Source organism: Anomalospiza imberbis, chromosome 3 (assembly GCF_031753505.1).
Source record: "Anomalospiza imberbis isolate Cuckoo-Finch-1a 21T00152 chromosome 3, ASM3175350v1, whole genome shotgun sequence".
Taxonomy (NCBI): domain Eukaryota; kingdom Metazoa; phylum Chordata; class Aves; order Passeriformes; family Viduidae; genus Anomalospiza; species Anomalospiza imberbis.
The window spans coordinates 81,926,196-81,937,123 of record NC_089683.1 but is presented as its reverse complement, the minus strand read 5'-3'; the positions used below and the strand labels follow the sequence as shown (position 1 = coordinate 81,937,123).

General features: G+C 47.8%; 1 long non-coding RNA gene across 1 annotated transcript; it reads left to right on the top strand.

Moving 5' to 3' along the window:
- Positions 1-2,954: 2,954 nt before the first annotated feature.
- Positions 2,955-7,886, top strand: LOC137471253 (uncharacterized). Its single transcript, XR_010997480.1, has 2 exons — positions 2,955-5,638; positions 7,566-7,886. It is a non-coding gene; the product is annotated as an uncharacterized lncRNA (long non-coding RNA).
- Positions 7,887-10,928: the final 3,042 nt, after the last annotated feature.

Sequence of the window (10,928 nt, the reverse complement as noted above, 5' to 3'; positions counted from 1 at the left end):
TCAAAGTGAAACGGCTAATCCCAGAAGAAAAAACAAACAAACAAACAAAACTTAAGTGCCTATTAATCAAGGACTGATGTTAAAAACAAATGGTTTTGAATGCCTGAATTATTTTGCATTAATGGCTGCCTTGGTAAGATTTTGGCTGTTTTTTGGCATTTTTCTGACTGATATCCTTCTAGGATATTTTAGGTCCATATATTTAAAGGATGAAACCCAGGAAGCCTTCCCCTGACACTAACAAATCCCCTTGACATGATTTTGGGCATGATAGCCTGTTTTGACTAACAGTCTACTTGGTAAGGGCCAGGGAGCATTCCTGCCATTGTCTCCCTCGTTGCTCTGGAGATGCTGGTCCCTCAGGCTCATCCTTGCTAATCTACAACGCTGCTGGGAGCCATCGGTCTGGGACCCCAGAGCCTGGCAGGGCCCCGCCAGGTCCGGCCATTCCCGCAGCCCTGTCCCGGCATTGCAAGCACTCAGGGAAATGGGTGTCCTTTCTCTTAGACCTTATCTGGGATTTCTGCCATGCCTGTGAAGCACAGCCCTCCTGTCCCAGTTGCTTTTTGTGACAGGAATACTGAAGCCAAAGCCTGGGGTGTGTAGGGAGACAGGGGGACTTTTGCTGGTGTTTTCAGCAGAGTTAAAGTGGCACTGCCTGTTTTCTGCTATCTTGGGCGCCTGCTAGAAGGAATCACAGGTACACTGCCTGTGCTTACATCTTCCCCTCTCCTGTAACTCTCCTGCTGCTACAGCCAAACTTGCTGCTGCCTGCACCCAGCACAGAGTGATACAGACTTTGGCAATACGCAGGGAACATGACTGTCTTTTAACCACTGCTACACAGGGAAGCCTCCCTTTCCAATAAGCATCAGATGACTTGAAGGCAATTCTTCAGGAAGACCTTCTATAACAGGAAATCACAACTTGAACACAACTTGAAAAAGGAGCAAACCTTAAAAAAAAAAAAAACAAAACCACAGAGTTTTTTGCTGCCTTTCTGCTCGCAAAACCTAACAGGTGAAGGTGATGGTAAGCTCTTTGTCCCAGGAGCTATAGGCTCTCCAGCCACTAAGTCAGTCTGAAGTGGTTCAGTGTCCAGGTCATGCTAGGACACTGACAAGGTGATGGCAAATGATTTGGCTCCCATCCAGAGGCCTCATGTTTCAGGCTGGTCTGTCTGTCAGGGAGGTCCTGCCAGTGCCTCGTGGCTATCCATCCGTTCCACCTCAGCCAACCCAGGCTGCAGGCACACCTGCCACTTGGTCCCTGGTTTCCAGCCCCAGCATGTCTCGTGCCCCAGCTGCCAGATCTGTGCTCCATGTCTAGTGCTGAATAGGTCTCATGAGTCTTCCTCCTTGCCTTCCAGGCCCTGGCCACAGGGTAACACCACAACCAGAGCACTTGCTGCTGCTTTGGCTTCATCCCCTGCTTCCTGAGATCTGTCTGCTCCCCAAACTCTCATTCTTAGGACAGCAATATCTGGGCTGACCATTCTGCTTTTGCCTGATTCAGATGTGGAGAGAGCTTATTTTTCTGAAGATGACGGACAGAAAGGCAGACCTTCCTCTCACAAATACCAGCACTACCTCAGTTCCAGGAGTTTGGGACACCTGGAGCAGGATCGTTAGTGCTCCTCACTCTCATCCTGAGAAATATAGGACAATGGAGAATACACGGTGGTTAGAAACTCTGCTATAAGTTCTGACCCATTTTTGTCCTCCGAAAGCAATCTAACATCTGCTCTCAGTATTTCTGTGTGCCATTTCAGAAATATCTTTGGAAAAGCACTGCTAATTCATGCCCTACCTACTTTTAAATCACATTATTTCAGACTCTAGTTTATATATGCTTGGGGATGGAGCTTTATATAAACTAAAACTTCCACTGAATATTATCTTGGGCATAAACTCAGCAGGAAAATGGACTTGCACCCGGAACTTAAATCTCAGCTCGGTCCATCTGCCCTGCAGATCCTGCTGCAGCTAAGTGGGAAAAATCTTTGTTGTTCTGTGCTGAGGCAGTTTTTTTGGAGGCAGTGAGGAGAAGGGCTTGGAAAACCATCTTCCAGTGCTCCTCAACCAGTGCAGGTAGCAGGCAAGCCAGACCCGGGGGCTTGGTGGGGCAAGGGAAGGAGAAGCAATGGAGATGCCAAACATTGCTTCAGTATCAAGACCTGGAACTGATGAACAGAAATCCCTATGGTTAACCACCAAGGGAGCCTCTTCAGCAGTGCACAGTCAAGAGGCAGAGGGGCTTGACTCCATGTATCAGGGGCCTTCATGGCCTGGAAGACAAGAAAATCTTTGTAGATCTCCTGTGCCAACATGAGGTCTGGGAGGCCTGGTGGTTCTCAGAGGCTGCTGCTAAAACTCTTCTCTTGTTTCTGAGTGAGAAGTTTTTGTTCTACAGATATTATCTGCCAATAAATATTCCTCTAATTGGAGAGCCATCAAAAATGCTGGCTCTGCTTATTTTAGAGTCAATCTTTGACCTTTACCACTGTGAAATACTTCTACTGATATTCCACCAGAGGCTATAAAACATCTGGCCTGACTGTGCACCAAATAGCTGGAATTTTCTAGCCATTTCAATTGGTGGCATTGACCCCAAACAGCAATTCATCTGCACCATTTATGAGTCCCCTGGAAACCGTGGGGTCTGAGATGCTGGGGGAAGCTTGATCCATTGAGCAAACCCAGTCCACACCTGGGAGAGTGGAGAAAGCTGATTTTGAAGGGAGAACTCCAGTATTACATAGCATAATGCAGCCGCCCTCAAGACAGGGCAGTGAGATTGAAGGATGTCTGCCCTTGCATACACACCTTTCCCGCACCATGTCCCAGCTGGGTGGCAAAGCAACTGGAAAAGGCAGGAGAGATGCAGATGGCCAGGCAGTGTGACACCAGTCCCCCTCAGAGACTGGGTTTCATTGCCACTGCTGTGCCCCTGCCCCTCCAAACCTCTCAGGGGCCCCGAGCAGTACGGAAGGGAGCCAGGTGCAGGGGTTATTTACTTGGACAAACAAAAGCAGTGACTCTGGGCAGCCTGGGAGCAGCAGCAAGGAGAAGACACCTGCATGTCAGCAGGTGGGCTCAGCTGCTGCAGTGCTGCACTTGCTGCAGCTGCAAAAGGCACATCACTGCCTTGGCTCAGGATACCCCTAAAATAGACAACCAGCAGATGGTGCTTTGCCCCCCACCCTTGTTATCTGACTCTGTCCCTCCCTGTCTCTTCTCCACAGACCATGGAAATGCTGGCTGTTGAGGCTGGAGTGGACTGGCCACCATTTCGATGTAATTTTCTTGGAGAGCAAACAGCACTTGACCTTGTTCCTCTCTTGGTGGGCTGCCAGGAAGATCAGCTATCCAGCAACATTTTTGGTGGTGGCAACCATAGCAGTGAGGCATTGCAGTATCTTCAAACTCACATCTAATTCCCTGAGTGTTCTGCTACACATGAATAGACAAAAGACCTCCTGGGCAGAGAGGGGGGCCCTGCTCCACCAGAGTTTGGATTTTTCACTGTCAGACAAGCAGAAGATCCAAACTCCAACAATGAGCTCTCTGCTCCAGACGAAAAGCATTTATAACCTCTCCAAGCCAGGCTCTGTCAGGGCAATACAAACTGTGAGCTCCACAAGCTAATGACCTTGAAAGTATCCATTTATCTTGGCCATTCCCCCCAGCTTGAGATGCCACAGAAAATGTGAGGCTTGCTTTCTTTTTTCCTTTATTTTTTTCTTTTCCTTTTTGAGCAAGAGGTATGAATATTCAGGGAATGCAGGCAATATGGAAATTGCTCAGTTTCACCTCTCTGGCTGGCGCTCAGCACTGAGACCCCAGTGAAATCAAGACTGAGGGGCAGTTGGTCCTCTTGCCCTTGGAGGGTAATCGGTGGCAAAGGGACATCACTGCTTTGCCTCCATTACCTGATTGCTCCGCACTGGCTCTTCGTTCATTAATCTTCATCAAGAAACAACATTTACCACCAAAAAAACCCAATTTTCTTACTATTCTAATTCACTAAAGGCATCTCATAACTTGGTGTGATGTGACAGTCTGAACTGCATTAAAATCCAGACAACAGGTTAGAAACATCCCTGAAATAAATGGAGCTGGTGCACCGTAAATGTTATTTCCTCAGGGAGAGCAGAGACTCCCTGGAGTGTTTTACTTTGCAAAGTCCGTGTCTGTTTTCTATGCATTGCCACTGTATGGAAGCCATTGCTTGCCACAGCAGGGTGCTCCCTTTTTTATGGGATATACAACTTGGGTGTAGAACAATCCCACATCATTTCCTTTGGTGTTCAGTACAGACAGCTTAAAGTGAAAAGGGAAGTCACGCAAAGCAGCTGACAGCGGGCACAGGCAGAAGCTGCTACTAGGAAACATCCTTCTACTTACAAGGGAAAAAAAGTATTTGCCAAGATATTTTCTGATTGCTGAATGTTTTAGCCCTCTTACAGATGTGGTGGGATACAACCAGTTTATTTGCAGATATCCTGCAGCAGATCTGGCTGCTGCTCTGCAGCACCTGCGGGCTGGAGCCTGCCTCTCACCTTTGTTCTCAGCCAGTAGAGCTGTCTGCTGGGACGAGCATTTGAGCTCCAGAGAGAATTTGCTGGCTGCTGCCTTTGAAGCAAGCACCAGCTCGTGTTTCCATTTTAGGCATACATGTAATGTACATCTTAGCTTACTGGGCACACTGCAATGCAATCCAGCCTCAGGAATTGGCTTCCCTCTGGATTCTGATGACTTTATAAAAGGTGGTGTTGCACTGAAGGGGTCCGTGGTATTAATCTCCTGACTCACTGCCACCAGGATGGAGACTCATGATGACTTAAAGAATAGTTTTATTCCAGAGCTGCCTGCCCAGTGCCATCACTGGACACATGGGTTGAGGACCAGACCAAGGACACAAGACTCAGTGTGACCCTACATTGCAGGTAAAGGCTTCCCATGGCTCCACGGGCCTGATATGTGTTTTGTTTTGGCAGGCCAGGGAGGGTGAGTCAACTCCTTGTACTTCTTCTGTCCCACCTCAAGTGCCTGGCTCTCCAGGTGCTGAGTAAACACCCTGGATCAATGGATAAGGCTCAGTTTGGCCAGATACTTCAGCATCAGCTTTAAGGAAGCAACAGCTTGACAGTATTTAGGGAAGTACTTCAGGGGACCGGCACAACTAGATCATATTTAGCTTGAATACAACTGTCAGAGTCAGGCTGCTTTAAAAGTACCTTCATGGTATGCAGGTTTAACTATTTCTTTAAAAATACAAATCCCATCACAGTAAAAGAAATGCCAAAGCCTTTCTGAAGCTCCTTAACACAGTGAATAAGAAATCAAGAGTTGATTTACATAACAGAGATATACATACGTATGTATACGTGAGTGTACATTTGTATGAAAAGCATTTGCAGAGAATTCTAAAAATAGAAGACATTTCAGAGGTTTGTAGGCAAGTAAATCTTTTATGTTTTATTGCTTCCCTCCAAATTAATAGTTTAAATTAAAACCTAGTCCTCCTGTCTTCTAAAGTCTGCAAGCCAGTGAACCACAGATTTTCCTACAAACACCTCCTTCTAATTCCTCCACTGAAGAAGCAACCAGGAACTCCCACTGCTACCAAAATGAAGGTCAGTAAAGGAGAGATGCCTTTGTCTCTAGTCTTGCAGTTGTCCTAAAATGAAATTCACCCCTTAATTTGGAGGGCAATTTTCCTCCAAGGAAGGTAGGAAAATGATAATAGTTCCCTGTGAAACACTCACTATTTTAAGATGAAAATGTTTGGACCTTTGAGGTATCCAAGCAGAAATGGGAGTAGGCTGGAAACCAGCTCTTGTGAACTGTATGCTCCAAATACTTGAAGCGATGCTTAACCTCAAGCTTAGGCGTACCCTTACTGACTCAGGTGGAGTGGCTCTTCTGTTTCACGCTAAGTGTATGTTTAACTGCTCCTCTGGGTCAGGGCCCCAATTAGCACCCAAGATCTAATTTTATTCTCAGTTACAGCTGCATAAGACTATATTAAACAAACCACTTTATACCAGTAAAAAAATTAGATTAAGCTTTGGCTCGGGGTAGAAAGGGAGAGCATGACACAGAAAAAGGTATCTTGTTGGATGCTACTGCCTCTGTTATGTCCATACCCTGATAGCTCTTTGTCCTCTTAAAACATCTCTGCTCCAACCTTGTCTCTCTCAGACCAGTCTAATTTCATCTGCAAAACGGCCTCTCAGCAGAAAGTGTTTGCAAGCCAGTAAGAAAACACTGTGACCATGGATCCCCCAATTCCTAAAACAAAAGCCTGTTAGCCAAAATCTACACAAATCCATTGGTAAAATGCATGTCCTGTGCTTGTGTCCGTGAGTAACCACATTAGTGTCACTGCAATCTCTATTTCTTCATCCTTCCCTTCTCCATCAAGCCCTTTAGATCTTGATCCCAATGCTTCAGACACCAGGTCATATTACTCAGAAGTAAAGCCCATTGACTTCAGTTTAGCTTAAGTGTGTTCTTACAGCCCCTGTTTAGCAAAGCACCCCTTTTGGATGAGCTGCACTAAATTATCCAGAATGACACTAAATTATCCACTTACAGATAAATACATGCTTTGGTGTTTTCCTGAACAAAATTAACTTAAACGTGAAATCAAGATTATGACTGAGAATCTTTCCCACCCAAGGTGCAAGCTCTTTGGAAGATCAGCCTTTAAATTTTTTGTACCTCAGTACAGGCAGCTGCCTTCTGCATGCCAGCTTCAAAGTACCTCACATGCTGCTGGATCTGCAAACACCAGCCAGTGCTAAAGTATTTCATTTGCCTGTCATTTGCACCTGTAAAAGTCAGGGGTAAATCTAGGAGAGATTATTAATGGGAAGTGAGATGCTGGCCCGTTCAGTGCTCCCAGCTTTCCTGCTTACTGGGAGCTGGAGCAGGACTGGGAGATCCCCTCAGCACAGCAAGGCCACCAGGTTTGACCAAGGGCCCCAGAAGGCTCAGGGTTGGCTTGGCCAAGCGTCCAGGAGCTGGTATGTGTGATGCAGTGTCAAACAGGCCCCGGTGACTTCCACTGTGGCTGAGAGATGATGAATGCCCAAGTTAAAGCTGACATGTGGTTTACCCCAATCTGTAGCAGAAGCCACTCTGATTTTTAAAAATATAGTTTTGTCTTCATAGAAGGAAAGTGCAAAAAAGCAGCATGAACAGAGGCACACTTTGAGATGAACAAAGCAGAGTTCTTGTTTGGAGCACTGGCAGGAGCCCAGCATCTCTCAGGGCCAGACACTGGGGTCAGTCCTGTCTGGCTGTCCCTGCCAGGGAAGGACAAGGAGCTTTAAATTTTATTAAATAGGGTTAATTTTTTTTTCCTCTTAATGGCCTACCTTTTCTTTTTTAAATTTTTTTTTTTTTGCAATTGGCATTTGTGGTTGTGCTATGCAATATAAACCAGAGGGTTTTATAGAATGACTGGTAGGACAGCGTTGATGTGGCAAGCCAAAAGTTTGAAGAAAAATTCATGCATGCAGGCTCCTAAATATGGATCTACATGGTTATTTTCAGCCAGAGTCTTGCACATCCATAGTTCTGGGTTAGAAAACATAAGCCCCAGGTGAAGTGCTTTTGGAGGATCTCTGCCATCTGATGTGAATGAAGGCCCCTGTCACAAAGTCATCTGTATGACCTACTTGCTTCTCGCCGCAAAGGAATTGTCCAGGACTCATATAACAACTTCAAACTCAGGCACATTCCTCGAGCTGTGTGAGGAAGCTTGCACATTGCCTGACCACATTATATCTGCCTCTAGGCAGTGTTATCACTCCTTCCCTTCCATATGCTTAAGCAGAATTTTTACAAAAATAAATGAAATACATATGTACATTATGCAAAGAGTGTTCTTGAGCCGTGCTATATTTGGTTTTGCATGATACGTATCCAGCGTGTAGACCATTGGCACTCGTTTTTTAACTGTTAGAGATAAGCAGAGTCACAGTAAGCTATAAAAGAGTGTAAAATATGCAGGGCCTGATTCTCCGGCTCGTGGAGGCCCCTTTACATCATGCTGGCACTGCACTGGAGTCTAAAAGCAAATGCACATGTGACTGGAATCCACTTTCAGGCCCTTTTATACTGCCAAAAGAGCTTAAAGTTGCCTGAATTCAAATGAGACTCAGATGCTTGTAGTACACGCCAGTAGCCATCATTAAAATCTTCATTAACGCTGCTGCCCCTCTGCCCCCCAGCAGTGGGGTGAGCAGCAGCAGTCAACCCTGGGCATGAGGCAGTGCTGGAATATTGGGGAACACTGTCCCTGTCACTATCCCTGGGGGTATGGGGGTGTTCCTGTGACCAGACACAGAGAGATGGATGCAGTGGGTGCCATCACAGGCAGGGAGATGCAGGGACAGACAAACAGGGTGTGCACAGACAGCTGAACAAGGAGGAGTATGTGGGGCTGAGCACCCCACTTTTCCCAGATGGCTCCATGTCCAAACTGGGATCCATATTGCCCGAGTCTCCCTTTTCATGGCTGGTTTTAATCCCTACAAAGAGCTGACACAGAACAAGCTGTATGTACAAGTGCAGGTACACCGCCCTTAGTTTTAATCATTCAGCGCCAGCCAAAGTGGGAGGGACAGGAAGGCTCTGCCACCTTCCCGCTCTCCCTATGGCAGCCGCCTCCACCTCGGCCCAGGTTGGATCCAGCCACCCACCGTGCAGGCTCTGGCTCCGAGCGCCTTGCCCCAGGGCCCAGACACAGCCACTTCTGCATCCAGGAGGGAAACCAGAGCTGCTGGCTCGTGACTGGCGCACAGATCACCAGTTCATGACTCTCTCCCGTGAAAAAAAAAAAAAAGTTGGTTTGCATTTAAAGTGTTGGGGGAAAGGATTTAAGGATTTTTTTTTTCCTTTTCAAATCCCCAAAGTCACATGGCCAGACTATTTTAAACATTCCTGGCTATTTCCCCATGCACCAGCTCCCTTGGCTGGCACTGGGGTATTCTTGAAGCTCGGGTAGGAGAGTAAACTCTGCATGTATAATTTATCCATTGTAAAGGATGCAAAATCTACTGGGAACAGGAGGGGATAAGAAAGAGCGAAGACACTTGTGGATGCCAAGAATTCCAAGTGCCAGACCTTGCTAGCGCTCTTCCAAAATGGAGGGTCCTACACGGCTCCCGTTTAGCTAGAGCTGAGCCTAGCCTTGCCTGCTGTGTTGAGATTTGGCAGGCTGCAGCTTGCCATTGTTGCGAGCTCTCATCCAGGCGGCGGTGCCAAGCCTTCCCTCCGGCTGCAGCCCTTCCAGCGCACGCTAATCCCCTAGTATCTGCCTCTCCCAGATCCAGCAGGGACACCCTTCAGAGCTAGGGAGGGAGAGGGGAGAGTCCTCTCTGCAGAGAACCCTTTCCCAGCAAACGTCATGAAGAAGCCCTATTTGTTAACCCTAACAAATTGCCACTATCAACATAGCAGAGACATTACAAATAAGCAGGAAATCCACTCGCCCCTGGCTCTAGAACTGGGCAGCTCAGTGCTTACTCTCTTACCAGGGAAAGCAAGGATGTCACAGTGAAGCCTAACTTCTCATGCCATCTTTAGTTTGCAATTTGTCCCCAAATAGTCTGCCTACATGGTGAGAGCTCATAGGAGACACAGGTCACTCCCTGTGCCCAGCCATCTTGTAGACAGTGTCAAAGTGGATGCAGCCAGTGAGGGGTGTTCATCCCGGCATTCCCAAAAAGAGCAAGTTAGAAGCTCTGCACTACCAGGTGGCACCACAGCACTTGGGCCCCTCTCCCCTTCATCATGTGCATCTGGCTCAAGCACAAGAGGCAGCTGCCCCTTCACTTCAGTAGAAGCACTCAGGGCCCATGAAAGCTCTCATTCAGGGCAGGAGCGAGGGATGCCACAGCCCTCACTGGCTGTGGGAGCACAGAGGGAGCACCCTGAAGCCTCCAGGCCACAGCTCAGGCTGGCCCTCCCTGGGGCTCAGCCTTCATAGCCATGGGGGTTCCAATGCCATGGTTGTGCAATTGCTGTAATTGTGTAGGTTTTCATTTTTAACCCCATTCAACACTGGCATTGAACTGCATTTTTCAAAGTGTGAATTTTGCAAATGCAGTAAGTTCTGGATGCTGTCCTCACACCCTGGCTGCCATCCCAAAGAAATTCCTGAGGTAAGGGATGCAACAACCCCCCACTGCATCCCAAACTCATTCAAGGGCAAAACGGGGTCCAAGGCACTTGGCCCTCCTGCCAAGCCCTCTGCTTATTCCTGCAGAGTGGTCTGAGCTTGGTGCTTTGTGAAGCCACAACAGGGTCTTGCCTGTGGAGTGGGAAAGCATGGGCTTTCTGGCACCCCAGCACAGGGAGGCAAAGGGCCTGCCATGGGTGTCGCAGTGCTGCGGTAGCTCCAGCCCTGCGTGGGGACAGCCCACATCTGGGCTACATCACAGCAGCTTCAGGAGCTGGGGAGGAGCCCCCACAGACGTGAGCCTTCTGCGCCATCGAAGCCCTTGACCCTGAGCAGGATGGAAACAGCCCATGTGAGTGATTTTCAGAGAAAAGGATTCCTTGTGCAAAACAGGTATTATCTCAGAGCAGACTGTGCCCACCTGCATCCATAGATGTTTAAAATTTTAAGACCAGAGTGCTGCTGATGTGACCACAGGGGTTGGAGGTGGCTTGAGGCTACTCCAAGGCATTGATGGCTTCCCTACCAGATGGGGCAGGAGATCAGTTCAGCCTCTCTGTCCTAGCAGGGGTAAAATCTGCCTTTTCCATCTGATGTGATCCCCACCTCCTCTCAGCAAAGCATCTGTTTTTTTCTAGCACCATCACCACAATTCCCCAGCTACATGTAAAGCGGTGGCTTTTACCACATCCGTGCTCCATGGGCCTGCCTGTTAGCGTGTGTCCCAATGT